This window comes from Pyricularia grisea (assembly GCF_004355905.1).
Source record: "Pyricularia grisea strain NI907 chromosome Unknown Pyricularia_grisea_NI907_Scaffold_1, whole genome shotgun sequence".
NCBI lineage: Eukaryota > Fungi > Ascomycota > Sordariomycetes > Magnaporthales > Pyriculariaceae > Pyricularia > Pyricularia grisea.
Genome location: NW_022156716.1, coordinates 162,161 through 172,595, shown reverse-complemented (window position 1 = coordinate 172,595; position 10,435 = coordinate 162,161).

The window sequence follows — 10,435 nt, the reverse complement described above, 5'->3', positions numbered from 1 at the left end:
GGTGTGGAGCCGAGTCGTGATTCTGAGGGTAGGTTTAGGGGCCTAATCCTTACATTACCCCCTTTTAAGGCCTGATCGACGTAGGCGGTCAGAGTCTTGAGTTTGTTACGTGTGTTTTCTCGGGGCTTTTTTCCGCTTTCGTGTTTTTTTCGTATCGTGTTCGGCAATATTGTCCTCGGGTCCGTCTTCCGCAAAAATATTCTCTGTTGCGTTCCTGATCCATTGTTGCAAATTTACCGGAGGTCCTGTTGCGTCGGGGTACTTCCTGTGAAAGGTATCCAGCAGTACTGGTGAGTTTTTCAAGTCGCGGGCCTTATACCATGTCTTATTAGGGTCGAATCCGACCCACGATACCTAATATTGCAACGTTTTTTTTCGTCCGAATAGACGTGAGGCCAACATTTGTTCCACCTCCCACTCCGGTTTTCCGTTAATTTCGACCGGTGGTTCCGGCTTTTGATACTGCTGAGGTAATGGATCCGTTACTGCCTTGCGCAATCGGCTGGCGTGGAACAGCTTACTACCTTTATACCAGGCAGGGGTGTCGAGAATGAAGCTGTGGCCCTTTTCCTCGAAAATCGTCCATGGTCCTGCATTTTGCGAATCCAACTTGGTCGTAGGAACTTCGGTGGAAAAACCCTTTTTGCTAACGTAAACCGCATTTTCCACCGTAAAGTCGACCGGTCGCCGCTTTTTATTAGCCTGCCTTTATTGCTTTATCTGCGTTCCGAATCCATTGTTGCGGGCCAATTCCTGGGTTTACCGGGTTTGGCGGACCATTTCCAGCGCCTTATATTGCTGACCGGTCTTTAGGTTTTTTTCGTATAAAGGTAGAAAAAGCGGGTTTCGAAGGCGAGCTCCTGTTTTTGTTTCGATCGGTACTATGCCGATAAAGGCGTGAACGGACGAATTATAACCGAAGTCGAAAGCGGGAATATGCCGTCGCCAATTCGTTTGGTATTTGTTTATATAAAAGCGCATTTTTTAATCCAATTCAGCGTTGGTAATTTCGACGCTGCCCTAATTTTGAGGGTGGCGGGCGCTTCCATATTTATACTTTATTCCTATCAATTCGTTTAAAGTGTTTAGGAATTCGGATATAAACGGTCCGGCGTTATCGGAAAGTTATAAATCGGGGACGCCTTTCCAACGGTATACAATTTAATAATACCGTATGGCCAAAATTTCCGCGGTATTTATTTTTTTTCCCGGTAAGGTGGCCAAAAATTTGGTTAATCGGTAAATAAAAACCCAAACGTAATCGTAACCTTTTTTATCCTTGGGTATAGTTTTGCCGTCCACTATCACGTATTGCCAACACCGTTTAGGGATTTTCAATGGGTGTAGCAGCCCAGGCGTCTTATTATATCGTACTTTATTGCGCTAACATTCGCGACAGTTTTTAATGTAGCGTTTGACGTCTCGATTTCGGTCGGGCCACCAGTAATCTTTTTTTAAACGGCTGAGGGTTTTATTCTGGCCTCTATGGCCGAAGATTTTGGGCTTATAAATTTCGCGGATAAGAACCGTTTTTAAAAAGATTTTGCCATCTTGGGTAGTTTCGGGTACCGTTAACAAATTGTCGTGGTAACCTAGGTTTTATTTCAGGTTTTTTTCCAGGATAAAGGCCACCAGGTCAGCTCCTTGCGGTGCGGAGGGTTCCAAGCTGCTAATGGTTGGAAAAGGTTCGCCGGGTCGGGAGTCGATCTTTTTTGGAGGGATTAGTGCAATGGTGCGGTTTAATACAACTCGGGCCTTAACCGTAGGGTTGTCGATGGTTTTGCGCGAAAGGGTATCGGCTGCCACATTATTTTTGCCGGGACGGTATTTAAAGGTGAGGTCGAAATTGGCCAGGTAGTTAGCCCATCGTATTTGGCGAACGGACAAAAGTTTTTTGGTCGACCAATAAATTAGGGCCTGGTAATTGGTAAAAATATAAAATTTGGTACCCAATAGGGCTGGTTCGAAATCCTTTAATATATTAATTACAGCTAATAGTTTTTGGTTTTAAATCGGATAGTTTTATTTAATAGGGGATATGGTTTTGGACGAATAACCGATTGGCTTCCAGCTGCTATCGTCCTATTATTATTATACGATACCGGCGGTAGCCTTACCATTGGCGTCGGTATCCATTTTAACAGATATACCGGGTTTAAAAAAACTTATTACGGGGGCGGTAACCACCAGTTATTTTAACGCTTTAAAAGCAGTTTTTTGCTCGGGGCCTCTTTCGAATGGGACTCCCCTTTTCAATAATCGGGTTAGAGGTTTTGCCTGTTCGCTGGCGTGATGGTAAAACGTCCGAACGAAATTGCATAAGCCTAGGAAGGATCGTACTGCCGAAAAGGAGGTAACGTCGTCCCATCGCCAGCTGGTGATGGTTTCGACCTTTTTGGGGTCGATGCGGATACCTTTACCGATTTCTAGAAGTAAACCCAGGTACTCGATTTCGAAAACGCCGAAACTTAACTTTTTAATATCGCCTTGGAGTCCGGTTTTATATAGCCTGTAAATAACCTTTTCGGTTTGCTTAAAGTGGATTTGCTCCGATTTATTCTCGGTATAAATTAATACGTCGTTTGCGTAGGCGTTCGCGAAAACGTCCAACAATTTATTAAACTAAACGTTAATAAAAGCTTGGAACCAGGCCGGTCCGACCTTTAGTCCAAAGGGTAGAATTTTCCATTAAAATATGCCTTGTCGCGTTTTAAACGCCGTTAAATACCGTAATTTCGGATCCATTAGCAATCTGTTAAAAACTCGAATAATATCGATTTTGATTATCTTCCGGGCTTTTTTACATTTGTTTAACGTCCCGGCTACGTCGGGGGCAAGTATTTATCGTCCTTTGATACATTTGTTTACCTATCGGTAATTCATATAAAAACGCTGTTTTTTCGATTGCGGTTTAGAAACGAACAAAATCGAAGCTACGGTCTCCTCCATTGTCCGTTTAATGAAATCGATCCTCAGAAGTTCGTCGATAGTTTCCTTTTCCAATTCCATTATCGCGAAAGGGGTCGAATAGCGGGTTGGCCTCCCCTCCAAAAGTTTTTCGAATTTCAAAACTACGTCGAAGCCGGGTCGGTTAGGCGGGAGAATCGTCGACGCCTTTTTGGAAAAGAAACCCTTAAGGTAGGCAAATGTTTTGGGTAATTTGGTTCGTATTTGCGCGATATGCTCCGGGTTTTCGCTTGCAGGAAATGGAATGGGATGTCCATCGTAAATTTTATTCCATTGCAGGGTTAATACCGTATTAAGGCTGGTCGTAGGCGTATCGTTTATTGGTACCAACGGTATAGGCTCCGTGGGTAACGGGGATCGCTTCCATCGATTTTAACGTGGGTCGTTAAAAAGGGCACAAATATTTGCTGGCAGGGTTTTGTTGGAAACGGTTTTTGGGATAGTCGGAAAAGCGTTAATTTCTGCGATTTGAACCTGGTTTCCGTATTGGCGTTTAGGGCTTTGAAATATTTTGCGGACCTGGATACGACGGTCTTTTTATTCCATTTTACGGTCCCGGCGGACTGCGTCAATTTGGGCCTTAAGGTCCAAAGGCGGATTCGAACGTTGTACGACGATTGCGGGTGAGTATTGGGCCATTGCGGGCAGGTCGTTGGGCCAAACGAAATTGCGGGTAGCTGGGAATAAGCCTATTCGATGTTTCGTCCACCATTTTTATCCGATAAACATATCGTGTGCCGTTTCGAGGAGGATAAATTTTTGCCGTGGGAATTATCGTCCGTCGATTTGTAAAATGAGCCGAAAGTATTCGGTGGCTTTTGCGGTAATTTTCCGGTTAAAATTTCCAAAATTCAAAGGTTTGGGGAGCTTTTTAATAGGTAATTTTAAACGTTGGGCGACCTTTTTCGCGAGGTTCGGTCGAATGGATAAATATATATCTGCTCCGGTATTACAAAAAGTTTGGGCGTTAAGATTACGACTTTTGTTTTGCAATTAAATGGGAGTAAAAAAGGTGTTTAATTTAGGTGATTTATCGATTTTAGCTATTTGAGGCATGCAGATTGCCGAGGAAATTTTCGGCAATTTTAGCAATTTTCCGAATCCGACGAAGATAAGTTATGGCCGGATCGTTTACAAGCCTCTCGATCGCCTTCGTATTAAAAGGCGAAAACGGCGGCGATATAAGCGGCTTTTTCGGGGCAATTGCGTGCCAGATGCCCGGCTTTTTTGCAAAGAAAACATTTACCCTTAATAACCAATTTGGCGTTTTTTCTGCTGGGCGATTTCGGGGCGTTAATGGTTTATATACGGGTTTGGTTTTTGGTTTCCTGGCTGTACCGGCGATTTTCGCGTCGACGCTATTTGCGTTCGGCGTTGGTTAAACGTTTACGGCGCTTTTCCCTTTTTTTGCGGTTTTCGCGGAACTTTTCCCAAACGCGTTATTGGGCCAACGCCGAATTCGCAATTTTTCCGGTAAAGGTTTCGTACGAGATATTTGGGTTTTTGGATAGGCTGAAAAACTGGGGGTTTAGGTTGGTAAAAATGTGTTTATAAAAAACCAATTTGCGTTCCGTTTTGGCAATGTTGGTTTTATCGGCTAAATTGTTAACTTTACCAATAAATTGGTGGATATTTGTTAATTTATCCGACAAATTAAACTTCAGGTAACGAAACTTTTTACGGGCTTTGGAAGCTTGATTATTATCGTGGTAAATAGCGGCTAGGGTCGCGATTATTTCGGCTACGCTACTAAAAGGTATAATGGTAGATTTATAACGGCTTTGGATAAGGTCGTTGGCAAACCTTTTAATAAGGGAATTAATCACTACCATACGGCTTTTTTTTATTTTATAAATTTCGTCGTCCTTTACAAATTTATCTGCAATTTTAATAATCCATTTATTAAAACGATCTTTATTACCATTAAATATGCCGGGGTCGATGCTGGCTTTACGTGCCGTCCTGTCGTAGGCAGGGTTTTTAGCATTTTAGTTATTTCCGTAAGGCTTAAATGCTGTCCGGGCAGCGATACCATGGGGCTTAAATTCAGCCCCTTCAAAGGCGCTGTTCAAAGGCGTAATACCGCGGGTTTGACGGGTGGTATTATTATTCCGGGTGGCGAACTAGTTTTTAAATTGGGCAATAGTGGCCAAAAAATCTTACAATTGTAATTAAATAATTGTAGCCTGGCCGGCAATGTTTTCGCTTTCGTCTACCATTTCGCTTTTCATTTGGGCGGCAGGCGAGGGCGCTTTATTTGGAGGTTTCGGAATTTCGTTCCTGCCGTCTAACGTTTTGGCAAAAGGTTGGTGGGGAAGGCTTCGCGCCTCTCCTGGGTGTTCAGAAATTGATTCGTACTCGTACGATCCGTTAACTTCGATACTGTCGACTGGCTAATTTTGCTCTGTGTCGGATTGGGGTTTAACGGGCTTTTCAAGCTTTGTGTTGGCGCTGGTAAAAGCGGGCTTTATTGGTTTTGGGCTTATTGGGGCAATTGTAATTTCTCCGTTTTGATCCGAATTTTCGGTGTTAGGAATAGCAGTGCCTAAAGCCAAATTATCTGGCTTTGTTAAATTTGCGTTTGTTACGCGTTGGGATTGGCGAATCGGTGGGCCGTAATTTTTACGCGGCGATATTAATTTCGCGAATGGTATTTTTTGTGGCCTAGTTTACCGTCGTGCACAGCCGACGTGGTAAACGATTAAATGAAGGGATTAAACGATATATTTTAATTGCTTTACCAGCAAATTATAATGAGTTTAAAATTATATTACGGCCAGGTATATATTGGAGAACTTCAGTGTATTAGGCGTTATCGACGAAAATTTTAAACTGAAGAGAAGAGAGAAATTACAATCGACGACGCGCTCAAGAGACGCGTTTAAATCCGGAGGTAGTGGATCCTTGTCCGATCCTTGGCTCGGTGTGGAGCCGAGTCGTGATTCTGAGGGTAGGTTTAGGGGCCTGATCCTCACATTATTAACGGCCACTTTAATAATATTATTTTTATCGGAATTAAAATTATTATTTAATTTACCTAAATTGTAGATAAAACCGACGAATTTCGTAAACCTATTATATTTAAGTTTTTCGTTTTCCGGGTTTAAATATTCGTTTTTTACGATAATAATTTTAATACCGACCAAAAAAATAAATTTTTTTTTAATCGAAATATAAATAATAATATAATCGCGAATAATAAATAAATTTAAAAAATATTAATTAAAACCGATAAAATTGCCTAATTATAATTATAAACGTTTAATAAAAATTAAAATAATAGGTATAATTAAAATATCGCGGGTAATTTAGGCGAATTTTGGAAATTTTATTTTATATATAACCTACCAATTAAGAATATTATTATCGTTTTTTTCTAATTAAATATAAATAAAAATTAATATATATAATTATCCGTATAACCATTTATATTTTGGATTATAATAAAATTAATATATTACGTATTTTATATTAAAAATATTTTAACTTTTAACCGGATATTTTTTTCGACGGATCGATCGATAGAGTATAAAAATTTTATCGGATTTAAATTTTAATTATTTATATATTTGGATTTTTTCGGATTCGGTTTACGTTATAAAATAAATAAAACCGGATTAATATCCGGTTAAATTAACTTTTTTTTCGGGTAAAAATTTAAATTTCGTTTTTTCGAATATAATTCGGTTAAACGTTTAATCCTTTTAGCGATTAAATTTTTTACGCGTTAATTAATATATTTTATATAATACCGTAAACGGTTTTTTCGAAAATCCGTACGCGTCGGAAAAATTAAAATAACGGCCAAAAAATATAATTTTTTAACGTAATAACGTTAAATTAAATTAATATATTTATCCAATTTTATTCGCGCCGTTAAAATTGCGGTTTTTAAATTAATATATTATTCCGTTTATAAATATTTTCGAATTTTTAATTAAAATTTACGTTCGAAATTAATAAAAATTATACCGATAATTTTTAATCCAAATAATATATATATAATTATTTTTATTTTATTTGCCCCAAAAACGTTGGTAAAAACCGCTATAATTTTAATCGTCGCCAATAAATATTCCAAAATAATCCAATTTTCGTTAAAAATTCGAAATTTAGTTAAAATAATATTAACCGGATCGTTTTAACCATTTAACGAAATAAAATATTATTAAATAAATATTTTTATAATTTAACGAAATTAAAAAATACGCGTAATAATTAAAATGGTCGAATTCCATTTAATTTAAATATTTTTAATTAATAATCGAAAATGTTTAAATTTATATTTACCGGTAAATTATTGCAAATTACAAAAAAATTTTATCCGTTTAGGGTTTAAATAAAATAAAACCGCCAAATATTTTAATTAATATAAAATATTAGGTTAAATAATATTCGAATTATTTAATATATTAATATTATTTATTTAAACGATAATATATTTTGGAAAAATGTCCTACGTTTTATTTTTATCCGTACTATTAATAATTAAATTTTCGTCGTTATAAAAATTAACCAAAAAAACGCGGAAATTTACTTTAATAATATGGAAATTTTAATATATTATCCTTTTTACAAATTGTAAAACGTGGATTATATAAAATAATTGGAAAATTTTTAATTATATTTATAATTGGAAATTACAAACCCGAAATTTCGCCGTTACGTTATTAACGCGAAAATTAAATATATTATCGGCCGTAATAACCAATATTTTATTTTCCAATTTATATTTTACAATAATTTGGGCCGTAAATTTTACCAATCGTTTTTTCGTTTTATTAACGTTAATTGTAATAAAATTTAAAATAATATAATAATATATTCAATTATTATTTACGTAAACGGTTATAATACCCTAAAAAACGTATTTTAAACCTGGATTAATTTATCCGTTAATAATTAAAAATATTTTCTCTTTTCGGGAAATATAAACCAACGTTTGGGCAATAATATTTTTAACTATTATTTTATATTTTTTGGTAAATATTTATAGTAAAAAAACCTTTTATCGGTCGTTTCGGGTTTGTACGAATAATTTAAATTCCGAATTATATATAATATTAAATTCTTTCCGTAACGAAATATAAAATCGAACGTAGGATTTTTCGATTTTATTTTTCGAATATTATTATACGTTTTTAACTTAAACGAATATATAATATTTTATTAACGTTACCTAAATAAAAAAACAATATATAAAATAGATAAATTTAAATTGTAATAAATAATTATATGAATAATTATATAAATAATTATATTTTTTTAAAAAAAAAATAATTTACCAGCCGAAAATCGACGTTAGTTAATATAATATTACCGGACGTCGTTTAAATTTCCAATTCTTTTCGGATATAGGCGATAATATTGCAATACCGTATAAAGGTATTTATTCCGTTATATTATTATTAGTTTTTTTTATTAAATTAGGGGTATTTTAATATTTGTACATATTATTTGCAAATAACGTATAATTTGCCGTTATTTCGGGAAAATTTTTATTGGTAAAATTTCCAAATTTTTGCCAATTTGGGTTTTTAAAACGTTTTTAAAATTAAATCGATTTTATTTTTTTTGGAATTTAACGGTGAAACCAAAAACCAATAACAAATAAATTAAAAAAATTATTTTATAATTTAAAAATATATAAATAATAAACGTTATTTTTTCCGCCGTTTATTATAAATTTATTATAATTTGTAAATTTGTAATTTATAAATAACGTAACGATAAATTCCGTTTCGGTATTTTGGTTAAAATTTAAAAGGAAATTATTTTCGTTCGAATTTACGTTAAATCGACGTTATACGGGTATTTTTACGTTCGAAATTTTATTGTAAAATTCGTTAATAAATTTAATATTTAGGGAAAATAATTTTTTAATTAATTCCCCCAAAAAATTTATTAATTTATTTATTGTAATTATATGGTTAAAAATTAAAAAAAAAAAGAAAAATAACGATCGGTTTATAATATAAAACGTTAAAAAATTATTTATCGATTTAATTTGTTCGTTTAAAATTTAATATGGAATTTTAAATAATCGATATTGGATTTATTTCGGTTAACCCCTTTTTTTTTAAAATAAAAAAAAAATAAAAATTTGGAAAATTAACGAATTTTTTTTTCCCCAAATTATCGTTATTATCTATATAATAAATTATGGTACGAATAAAATAAAAATATCGTGGATAATTACCGGTGTTTAAATAAAAATTTCCAAATATTTAATAAATTTTTACCTATTTAATTTTTATTTTATATTGGTTAATCGAAATTAAATTTCCTATTTTTATCAATTATACCTAATTTATACCGTTAAATACGATCGAACAATTAAATTTTCGATTACCCGTTCGATTACGAAAAATATTAAAAATATTATCCCCGGATATAAATTTATCCCAAAATCCAATTATAAAACGAAATCGAACGAAAAAAATTGCGAAAAAAACGACGGAAAGCAAACCGCCAATTCGAAAAAATGGCCGTATTAATAACCGAATAAAAAAAAAGGGATAACGGACGAAAAATTATATAAAACGGTTTAAATCTGGAAATAAATATAAATTATAATGGCTACATTGGATAATTATATATTAATATATTATTTTAATTATTACATTAAAAAATATTCGCCGTTTATAATCGAATACGGATTTATTAATACCTAAAATCGTTTTCCAACGTATAATAAAAAATTTAATAAATACGGTTACGTTTTACGTTCGTTTATATATTTAAATTAAGGTTTTAATAGTTTTATAAAAAACCGGGGAAATGTTTTTAATACAATTATTTACGGTTTCGAATTTAATTATTATTTACGCCAAACGGGTTACGGTATTTACCAAAAATATATCCTTTATCCGATTTATTTTATAAATAATAGGGTATAAAATAAAATTTTAATAAATAATATTTACCTATTTTTATATTTATTTACCTATTTATTTCCCTATTTATTTTAATTATATTCGTTTTATTTTATTTATTTAAATTGGTTAAAATATATTAATTTATTTAACGTAAAATTATAAATAAAAAAAACTTTTAATTTTAATTTTTTTTACTAATTTTAAAAGGGGTTAAAAAATAAAAACCCTTTTTACCGTTAAAATTATATTATATTAATTTTAATAATTATTATAATTTAATTTTCCATACTTTAATTTTAAAATATAAAAAAACCCCGTAATTATCCATTATAACCGTATTTGGGTATAATTTTACACTATTAGTAAAAAATCTCTTTTAAATTCCTCAAATACCTTATTGTAAATAGGTTTTATAACCAATATTTATAACCCTTTTATTTTTTTATTTATTATTTTACCAAAATCGGCCATTTTAACCCAATCGGCGGTAATAAATAAAAATATAACCCATTTTTGGGTATTTTTTTAAATAACCATTCGGCAAATTATTCCAATCGATTTATTAAATACATTTACATATACTTTATAAA